Source organism: Prosopis cineraria, unplaced genomic scaffold (genome assembly GCF_029017545.1).
Source record: "Prosopis cineraria cultivar Desert tree isolate PC_DT_omini unplaced genomic scaffold, ASM2901754v1 PC6, whole genome shotgun sequence".
NCBI classification, from domain to species: Eukaryota; Viridiplantae; Streptophyta; class Magnoliopsida; order Fabales; family Fabaceae; genus Prosopis; species Prosopis cineraria.
This window is the reverse complement of record NW_026555337.1, coordinates 20596917-20607182: the sequence shown is the minus strand read 5'-3', so window position 1 is coordinate 20607182 and position 10266 is coordinate 20596917. Positions and strand designations below refer to the sequence as shown.

The window sequence follows — 10266 nt, the reverse complement described above, 5'->3', positions numbered from 1 at the left end:
ATTTTACAAAAGTATTTGTTTTTAAAATATAATTACATGGAAATAATTTTCAACAATTAATTTAATTTTAATTTAATTTCTATGAATGATAATATTCTTTCTTCAGCTTTCTCTTTTCTCTATTTTCTCTTCTTTTGTTTTCTTTCTTCTCAACCTTTCTTCCCATCCAAATGAGGTTAGGGGAAAATATTAAAAATAGAAGGAAGGTCCAAAACCATAAGAATCCAAGAAGTGCTTGTAAATAGAATAATATATAATTCAAAAGTTAAATTATGCTCTGTTTATCAAATTGACGTCGAGAACAAATGCTGCCATGTTCCCATGCAAAGTGAACTACATAACACATATTGTCAACTCATACATTTAACAAACCAGAGTCCTGTTTAAATCTGAAAGAAGCAATCCTATCATGTTCACTATCACTGGAAGCAGGCTGGTGCAATGGTCGCATCGCGCAGTCAGTCTTGAACAAGCTCGTGCAAGGAACACTCACCTGCTATAATACTTATCAGCAAAAACAACATAACAAAGAAAACAAGGCACTGTATTTGGTAATTAGTGTATATGTACAGGGAAGAAGGAATCATCAAAAGAGGGGTAATAAGAAAAACCAATAATGGGTATATATATATATATATATAAGCCTCTATGCACGACGTGTAAATACAGGACTTTCTATGGATTTTGCAACGAATATTGGTGTATTGACATTGACAATAGATGTCGATTGAAATTTTAAAGATTTTATACATAAGTGTAATATTAATCTTGATGTATTGATACTGTATTGACAATATAGATGTTTTAGCCATATTTACCATCCTTTGGTGAATTCATAGAATTGAAATTGGTTGTAAGCCATCCATTATTGAGTTTGGATTTGGTTTGAAATTTTGCATTTCTTAGGGTTCTATTTGTAAAACAGAGAGACAATTTTTTAAATCATATTTATAAGTTATATCATTGTTTTTTTATGAAAATTTTTCCTTTTATCTCTCATTAAATGCTAGTGAGAGAAAATACTTCATTAAAATATCTGTATTTAATATTGGCAAAATTATAAACTTATTAAATTTTTAAATAGAATTAATGAGATCCAAAACAGTCGATCAATTTTTGACCCATTTTTTAATATATATATATATATATATATGTAAATATTATTTTTTATTTAATTATTATGTCATTGGTTCAACCACTAGCCTAACTAGTTAAACTATGAGACCCGTGACCCACTAAACTTTTCAATTTATTATCCAATCTAATTTTTAAAATATTGACTCACACTTTCCGACCAGAACACCCAACAATAAAGAAATGTGAAAAGACAGGATTTTCCCTTCAAAACAAAGACTAAATAACAGTTTTAGGGACTTCAAAAAAAACGACATTAACAACTCCAATTTTTTAATATACATAACCTTTCGCGAACAATTAGAGGAGGCAATTTTTGATTTTGTGTTGAAGCTAGTCTACGTACTTGAATGATTAAGTTACTTTTTGGCCAAAAAAGAAAAAGTTATTTGCACCTATCTTGCCCTACGTTTTCCGTTTGACCTTGAACATATGTGGCATGAAAGATCAGCCAATCATCGAACGGAACATAATTATCAATTATTACAAACTAAAGTCGTTCAACACGGAAACAATAAGACCGAAACATTTCCAATCTGAACCAATCCAGACTTTCTGACCAGACACTCAATAATAAAGAAATGTGAAAAGACAGGATGTGGGCACAACTACCCACCAACTTTGTGTTATATATTGAATTGTATTATGAGCTGTGAAATACGAATCCAACCTAATAACAAATAATGGCTTCCAAGAGGCACTCTACTCTTGTTTTGGTGGTTCTCTTATTTCTTTCTGTGTTGCTTCTTGCCGCTGAAGCATCATTGCCCAGAAAACTTGGTGCTGCTTCGGATCCCCATAGGTGTAAGTGATGCTTTCTTTCATCTTTCTGGCCTTCATTTATACAAATACACTTGTAAACTCGCTGGTATCATATACTGTATAGGGATATATGTAATTTCAATTTCTAAGTTTGCCTCATTTGTTGATTTGGTTCTTCAAGTTTAATTTTTATCAATTGGGGCCTTTAAATTTTAAAATATAAATTAACTCTCAAAATAATTTAACGTACGTGAAAAATATATTAATGACTTGATATATATATATGTATGTATGTATGTATGTATGTAGCTAAATGAGAATAAATTAACCCTTAAATCAGTTTAATTTTTGTCAATATAATCCTTTAGATTGTGTTCTGTCTCTTGTTTTTTAATTTTTCATAGTCTGTGGTTTTTCTATCTAAAAAATTACACTTCTTTTTATTAATCTACATAGTTATCATCAATATTCTATTATATATCTATGTTAATAAATTTTAACAGTATTACCTCCTTTAATTTTAAACAATAATGACCAAATCAATAATCGAAGTAAACTTTAAGGATTAAATTGATAAAAATTAAACTTGAAAGACTAAATCAATAGTTGAGACCAACTTGATAAACTAAAATTTGTATTATCCTGAGTAGGTTTTTTTTGTTATTTTTTCTTATTTTTTAAATAAATGGTATTTTGGTAAATGCATTCCAAAGTTTTCTTACAATTAAAATCTATGGGATTTTAGAGTTATTTTTAAGATTCGTGAGACTTTGGTAATTAGAATTTTTGTATGGGACCTCTCTGATTTTTTTCTATATTTATTTTTTTGGGAAATTTTGTAAATTATTACTCATTTTGTAAATTCCTCTCTTTAATTTGTAGCATCTCAAAAGGGGAGGACATTCGTTTCCCAAGGAATTACTGGCAAGAGTTGTGATTGTGCACGTGGCCACAATTTTTGTTGCTAGTTGCATCTCTTGGATGGCTTTCTAAAGCTACATCATCTTTGTCTCTTTTGTTGCTTGTTGATTTGTTAGCCAATAGTAATAATTCTGTTGTATCTGGTAATTGTTCTCAAATTAAAGGAATAAAAAAAGAATTGGTTGATGTTGCCTTCTTTGTTTGGACTGTAGTTTGGTTTATTTTTCTGGATTGTTTTTTTCTTTTTCTTTTTTTTTTTGTGACCTATGTGTTACGTTGTATCTATATTTGTCAGTGTATTAGTTTCGGCTACTGGTGTTTGTGATTTGTTTTTGGGTTATTAATAAAATTGGTTTTTTCTGGGAAAAAATTGTATACTTGTTTGTAATTAGAAATCCAATAAATTCCCTCTCAAACAGTTATTTTGTCATTTTGTAATATTATTATGGAAATAACTGAGAATTAATAGTTATTTTTTAAATCTGTCCGGCGATAAATCCATCTAGCTATGACAACTTAGCCAGTCAACGGACAAGTAAAAATAATTTAAAAATTAAAATAAATGTACTTGAAAAACATTTAAGCACACTACGGTATCTAAAAATTTTGTCATTAGCTGTCATTATATATGAAAAATATAATGTTAACGATTATAATTTGATTTTCTGTACAAACTGAAGTCACATAACAAGGAAACAAAAATCACGACAAGTTTTCTCATCAATATTATAGTTTTGGGAAATTAGAATAAGTCAATGAATTATATATGACGTTTACCTACACTACTTCTCATTAAAAATATTACACAAATAAGCAAATAAAACATTGACTTTCTAAACTCCTAGAGGTTAATTTATCAATTCACATAGCAATATTAAATTCAATTTCTTTTTAAATTAGTTGCCATTGTGATACAAAACATTCTCACATAAGATTCAAACCGAGCTTTCTAGGAGCTTACATTTCTTTGTCAGTATATCCAAGGACTCGAACTTGACACCGCAGGATAAGCCAGTTTGACTCTCAAACCAAAGCACCCCTTAGTTGTGTTCTATTTTAATATAATATAATTATGTATTGATTGTACAATTATTCTTATTTTAAAGGATTAGTAAAAATTTTGAATTTTATTAAAATTATATTAACATTCTCTTTATTTTGTAATCATACAAACTTCTCCTTCAATAAATATTTAAAGACCCAAACTCCTAGTTTTTCCTTTTTCTTAAACTACACCTATCCTTTTTTTTTTTTTGCTATTTTTTAACTATGCACAAAATTTTCCAAAAAAAAAAAGAAAAGAAAACGTATGAATTGTATAAAAAAAAACAGCAACATAGTTATTTACATACATTAAGAAGTTTGGGAATTGGAAAGTTTCACTGTGAAGTTTTATTTTTTTTTTTGGGTAAAATTTCACTGTGAAGTTTTAAATATTATGAATGTTATATGTGCATAACACAAAGCTTAGAAGGTTCTATGTTCATTAAGTCTTTTTGTTTCATTTTAAAGAATGGTTATGTAATTTTTTTTTTGAAAAAAAAATCAAGACCAGTTTGAGTGATTCAATCTATAATTAATCTATTAATCTAACAACAATGATGATGAAGACTTCAACAACAACATTAATAATAACCGAGACTAAAAACTAGATTGATCTTTGAACTTATCAAAGTATTAGTTTAACGATTAATGGTCAAAACTGTAATTATTGAATCGTGATCTAATTGGCCATAAACAAAATATTTTATTAAACTGATTAAGTTATTAGTTTAATTATTTACTGGTTCAACCAAGCAGATTGACCTAAATTTTCATACTCTAGTAATGACTGCTTGAGCAAGCGAAGTCTTTAAATTAAGAAAACTAATAAATAAAGTTACATCACCTATTTGAATTATTGAACATGAAGAATTGAATCAGTTTACACTTTCTGACTAAAATAGGACCTGCTAAAGAAAAATAAAAATTCTTGAATGGCCAAAACCACCCACGCATTTCTTGTGATAAATTAATGTCTTATGGTTACAGTAGTGATCTATGCATCAAACCTAATTAATGATGACTTTCAAAAAGCGTTCTCCTGTTTTGGTGATTCTCTTTATTTCTATATTGGTTCTTTCTGCCTAAGCAACCGCAAGGAAACTTGGTGGTGCTTTGATTAATCTTCATATATGTGATTGTTTTTTGTTGAATCAAGGGAAAACATAACTATTGATCTTTATAGTTTTATTATATTTTGTTATTAATCCCTATACTTTTTTTAATGCTCTAGGTTCCTATAGCTTTTTTTTCATTTGCAACATTAACCTCTCTATTGTTAAATATGCCAAGAGGGATGATGATATGGTACTACCGATGTTAAATTAGGGTATTTGATGCATGAGGTAAAAGGCTTGACTCGCAATCATTGGAATTACTTTCTAACATTGACAAGTACTGTCAATAAAATGTTAACTTATTGTATTCTAAATATGTTACTATCCTCACTAGTCTTTTATTGAAACATTAGTCATTAATAAATGCAATAAAATGTTGACTTTGTGGAAATGCGATAAACATTAGTTCTTATTTTATAAATGTTGACTTTGTGGAACTTGCTGTTTCAACAAACCTTGAGTCCTTTCAGGATGTTCAAAAGTTTTATTATTATTATTATTATTATTAGAGTTCCCAAAGTGCATTCATGCACTACCCTTTTTAATTAGACAGTAGAGAATATAGGCTAACACTATGAAGGTTCTGTTCAAGAATACTATCATCGATGACGAAGGCCACCATGGCATGTTCGAGAATGAGCGACATTGTGTATCCATCAAAAGCCCGATCGTCTTATTCCAGCAAGGAGAGAGAGAAGTGTTAGATATGGCAATACACCCAAAAGGGGGTGAATCAGGTGTTTATGGAATTTTTGATTCTTTTGAAACCTTTTCAGCAAAACTGTGTTTAAAGATAAGTTTAGGAAAATTTGAGTTCTAAACTTTTTGAGTAAGAATGTTTAGAAAAAATCTCTAAGTGCAAGTTTGAATAAATGCATATAAAAATATCAAAGTTTATTTTGGACAAAAGGTTGCTGGAAATATAAAGAGTTAAGGGAAGAGAGATTGCAAATAATGATTTATCTTGGTTTATCTCCACCACTTGAGCTTAGGTCCAGTTCCCAAGCAACTACTTGAGATTTCTTCAAAATAACACAAGCTTAAGTGGATTCTTGCAACCAAAGTACAACTACAAGTTTAGTTTAGGTACTTGTGAGCTTTTATAGCAACTCACTTTACTAGTGAGCTCTTTTCTCAAGAGAACAACCTCTCTTGATTACAAGAAAAATCTCTCCCTCACCTTTACAATGATTTAAAATATGTAAATCACTCAATTGAAACTTTTTTTAATAGCAATGATAAGTACAATGAAGTTCTAATACTCAAATGATGAAGATATAGATGATATTGGCTCAAGTATGATAACTTTTGTATAATAAGAGTATAAAGAATACAAATCTCATAACTCAATGATTTCTTGTTTTAATCCCATGGTTAAGATAAGTTTGGAGTATTATATATATAGCCCATGAAGTGAAATTAGTGTTAGAGACATAATATGACCATTTATAGTCATTGCATAGTGATTATAGCCATTGGTAACATTTCTCGTGTCGAGCAAAAGTCATTCACGCATGAAATGGACATTTCACAAGCCAATGACAAATCTCACTTGGAATGTGACAAATCACACTTGAAATATCATGCGATGTTGCATAAGTAACAAGTCACGCATGGATAGAAAGTAATTCATGCTTAATTTAGACCATAGAAGCTACTAACTCAAAATAAGGCTTTTGGGTAACATTTCACGTGTATATAGGAAGTGATTCACCCATGATTTGGACTATAGAAACTATTCAGTGACAAAAAAAAGCTTTTAGGTGACGTTTCAAGTGTGTATGGGAAGTGATTCATGCGTGGTTTGGACACTGAAGCTTTTTCAAAACAATTCACATGTGTGTGCAAGTTTAAATCACGTGTGTTTTGGAGGGTGCCACCATACATAATTTCATAAGGCTCTTACTCACTCAGTACAACTCCAAACCTAATAAATTATATATTGTTGGAAAACTCTTGAAGTCTAGTTTTCAATAAAATAATTTTCACACTAAGATTTAATGTAAATTTTAGGATATGATCAAAAGAGAAAATGAAGATCAACTCTAAATGCTGTGCAGAATCAATATCTCAACACTTAAATTCTAAAATTCATATCTTTCGTAATAGAACTCCATTTTGAGTTAATAAACTATCATTGAAAATATGTTGAAGTCTATTTTCAAATGAAATATATTTCACATTAAAATGATCTGTGTAGTGAAAGATATGATAAGTAATATGACTAAAGGTCAAATATGCTTTTATGCACAATTACCATTTCAAAGCTTAGATTTTAAGTGTTTATGACTTTTTCAATTTAACTCCATTTTGAGTAAATAGAACAACTTTGAAAAATTTATAAATTTATTAATCAAAAAATTTAAAACCTTGTGAGATATATGTAATAAAAGATGAAAAACATGATTATAGAAAATTATATCTCACCTTTTCTCTTAAGAGTTAAAATGCATCTTTTGATTTAAAATATCTTGAGCCAATATTTTATATCTAAATCAATGAGTTTGACATAAAGGCTTCTAGCCTAATAATATTATACCTATCAAGTCCAAGGGTTCCAAGATACATCCAAGCTTGTATGAATGTCTTCATTCTTCTTAAACTCTTCTTAGATTATCGTTCTCTTTATCTTTATGTTCTTCAATCATGAATGTAGCATGCAAATGATGACTTCAACTTTCTTCCTTTTCATACTTACTTTCATATTCACTTTGGACAACTTTAAATGATATATTATGAACAAAATGGTTAGTCCAAGTATCAATATGCATATATCTAAGTTATGAAAGATGATACTATAAACTCTCTTGGATATATAATTAATTTAAGATAAGAAAAAATATGATAGTATAAATAACTTTGATACATACATATTATTTTTCCAAATCTCATGTAATACAGAACAATATAAGTAAAAACACTTTAAAGTACTTATTCCATAATCATAGTTATATATGTATGAAAAAAATTAGGCATACATGTAGTACACTTATCTATATTTGTCATCATCAAAACTTAAACTAAACATAATATTATAAGTCATTATATCCAACAAGTGAGTGGTGGGGGGAGAGAGAGTGATGTGGAGGAAGAGAGAGAAAGATGGGTCAAAAAATATTAAAAAAACCAACAGGTGGGGCCCATTAACGATGGAAGAGAGGGATTTAACCTCAGGGGCACAAAGATTCAAATTTTAAAAGTTGAAGGATAGAATTAACCTACAGTTGAGTTTAAGGACATGTGTGACCTTTCATGTGTACTTCAGGGATATTTTTGACTCTTAACCCATTAGAGAAAGAAGGACGAGGGAAGGTACAAACCTAAAGAAAACAAGAGCAATGGAAGGAACCTGATTAGACTATGAGGCGGCCGAAGATGAATGAAATATATTAGGTTTAGGTTTTGATGAAAATATATATTTTGAAAAATTAAATTTAATCATTTTAAATGCTTTTGAAATATTAAATCTTTATTTGATATAGGTATGGCTCTATAAGATAATATCCACATCCTTTAAGATCTTAGCTAATTTCTCTTATTATTATAATATTTTTTTCACCATATCATTAATTAATTCACTGCTAAATAATACATTTATATATTTTATTGGGGATATCACATCACATTTCACCTTAAAATAAAAAAAAAGACAATGATTACATCTTGAAAAATTAAAAATTTTATATTTTTTAATATCCAACCTCTAAAAAAATACCTTATATTTTTAAACGGAAGGAGTATAGTTACAACATAATAACAGTTTTAAACACGTAGCCTTGTTGGTTGTTGCCAGTATGATAAAATAATACTTGCTGTTACCTAAAGATAGGAAGCTCACTAGCTACGGTTTCATCCCTTTAAAATAAAGAGTAAAAAAAAAAAAACAGACTATTATCATGTAACAGAATTTTGGCATTTTCATACGTATAATTTTTATTCATGGAATTCTCCTGAATAATTTTTATTTTAAAGGAACTTTAAATCTGGATCGTTCTATTTGTTTTCCCATTTACTTTAGTACTTCTTCTAGCCCAAAACGTAGGAGCTTTGTGGAAATTTTGGTTGTCCTAATGTAAAAGCACATCCACTTTTATTTACCACATTAAACATTTGTTAATGTCCCATTTTATCTAAATTGAAATGATTAAAAGTTAGTATTCCGATATCTGCCGCGGCAACGTCGCCACCATTGTCAAGTCATTGGTCTTAAATGCCACCCACAAGAAGTGTTCGCTCTGCTGCTACCTAATCCCCGCCACAAAGTTCTGCAGCACCAGCACCACCTTCCCCGTACTCAGCTTCTGCTTTTGCTAATATAAAATTGAGTTTAATAATTAAAATAAAATAAAAAGAATGTGCTTTTGCTATTCTTACCCATTTCTTCCCTCCACAAGAAGTACATCACCAATCTTAATCATGACTTGAGTTGACGTAAGTGGTCCGTAGCACAAAATTAGATTTAACAACTAACATAAAATAAAGAGAATATCAAAAATTGACTTTTGGCAGTGACTTAAAGTCCAAAAGTCACCGTAAAAGTTTTTTGCGACGACTTTTCACCGCTAAAAATCGTCGTTATAACAACCATTGCTAATAGTTTTTGGTGCTGACAAATATTGTCGCCGCCAAAACTTTTTTTTTAAGAAATAATAATTTATTTTATGCCACATCACTCTGCCACATGTGCATTAAATGATACCACGTCACCTACCATATATGCAATAGATTATGCCACATCACTTGCCATCTTGTGCCACGTCACAGTCCATGTGTTCAACAGATAATGCCACATCACCTAGCCATGTCATATGACACATGTGCACTTCCTCAAGCTACCTCATGTGCCACGTCACCATCTCACAGTAGATTATGCCACATCACTTGCCATCTTGTGCCACATCACAGTCCATATGTTCAACAGATAATGCCACATCACCTAGCCATGTCATATGACACATGTGCACTTCCTCAAGCCACCTCATGTGCCACGTCACCATCTCGCGCCACGTCACCTGCCACGTGTATGCCCCATCAAGCTACCTCAAGTGCCACGCCACCAGGTCATGCCACATCACCTGTCATGTGTGTGCCTTCTCAAACAACCTCACGTGCCACGTCACCACCATGCGCCACGTCACATATTTGTTGTGAAATATGACAAAGCCAAGATTTGAACCCTTGATCTCTCTCTCTCTTCCAAGCCTTAAGCCTCCTTCTTTTTGCCAATTGAACTGAAATGTACCTATAATTATTATATGCGAAATTAAATATATATTATGTAACTGCATAC

The 10266-nt window shown here is 30.3% G+C and overlaps 1 long non-coding RNA gene across 1 annotated transcript; it reads left to right on the top strand.

Annotated features, from left to right (window-relative positions):
* Nucleotides 1–1700: 1700 nt before the first annotated feature.
* LOC129314658 (uncharacterized) lies at nt 1701–3060 on the top strand. Its single transcript, XR_008594199.1, has 2 exons — nt 1701–1938; nt 2779–3060. It is a non-coding gene; the product is annotated as an uncharacterized LOC129314658 (long non-coding RNA).
* Nucleotides 3061–10266: the final 7206 nt, after the last annotated feature.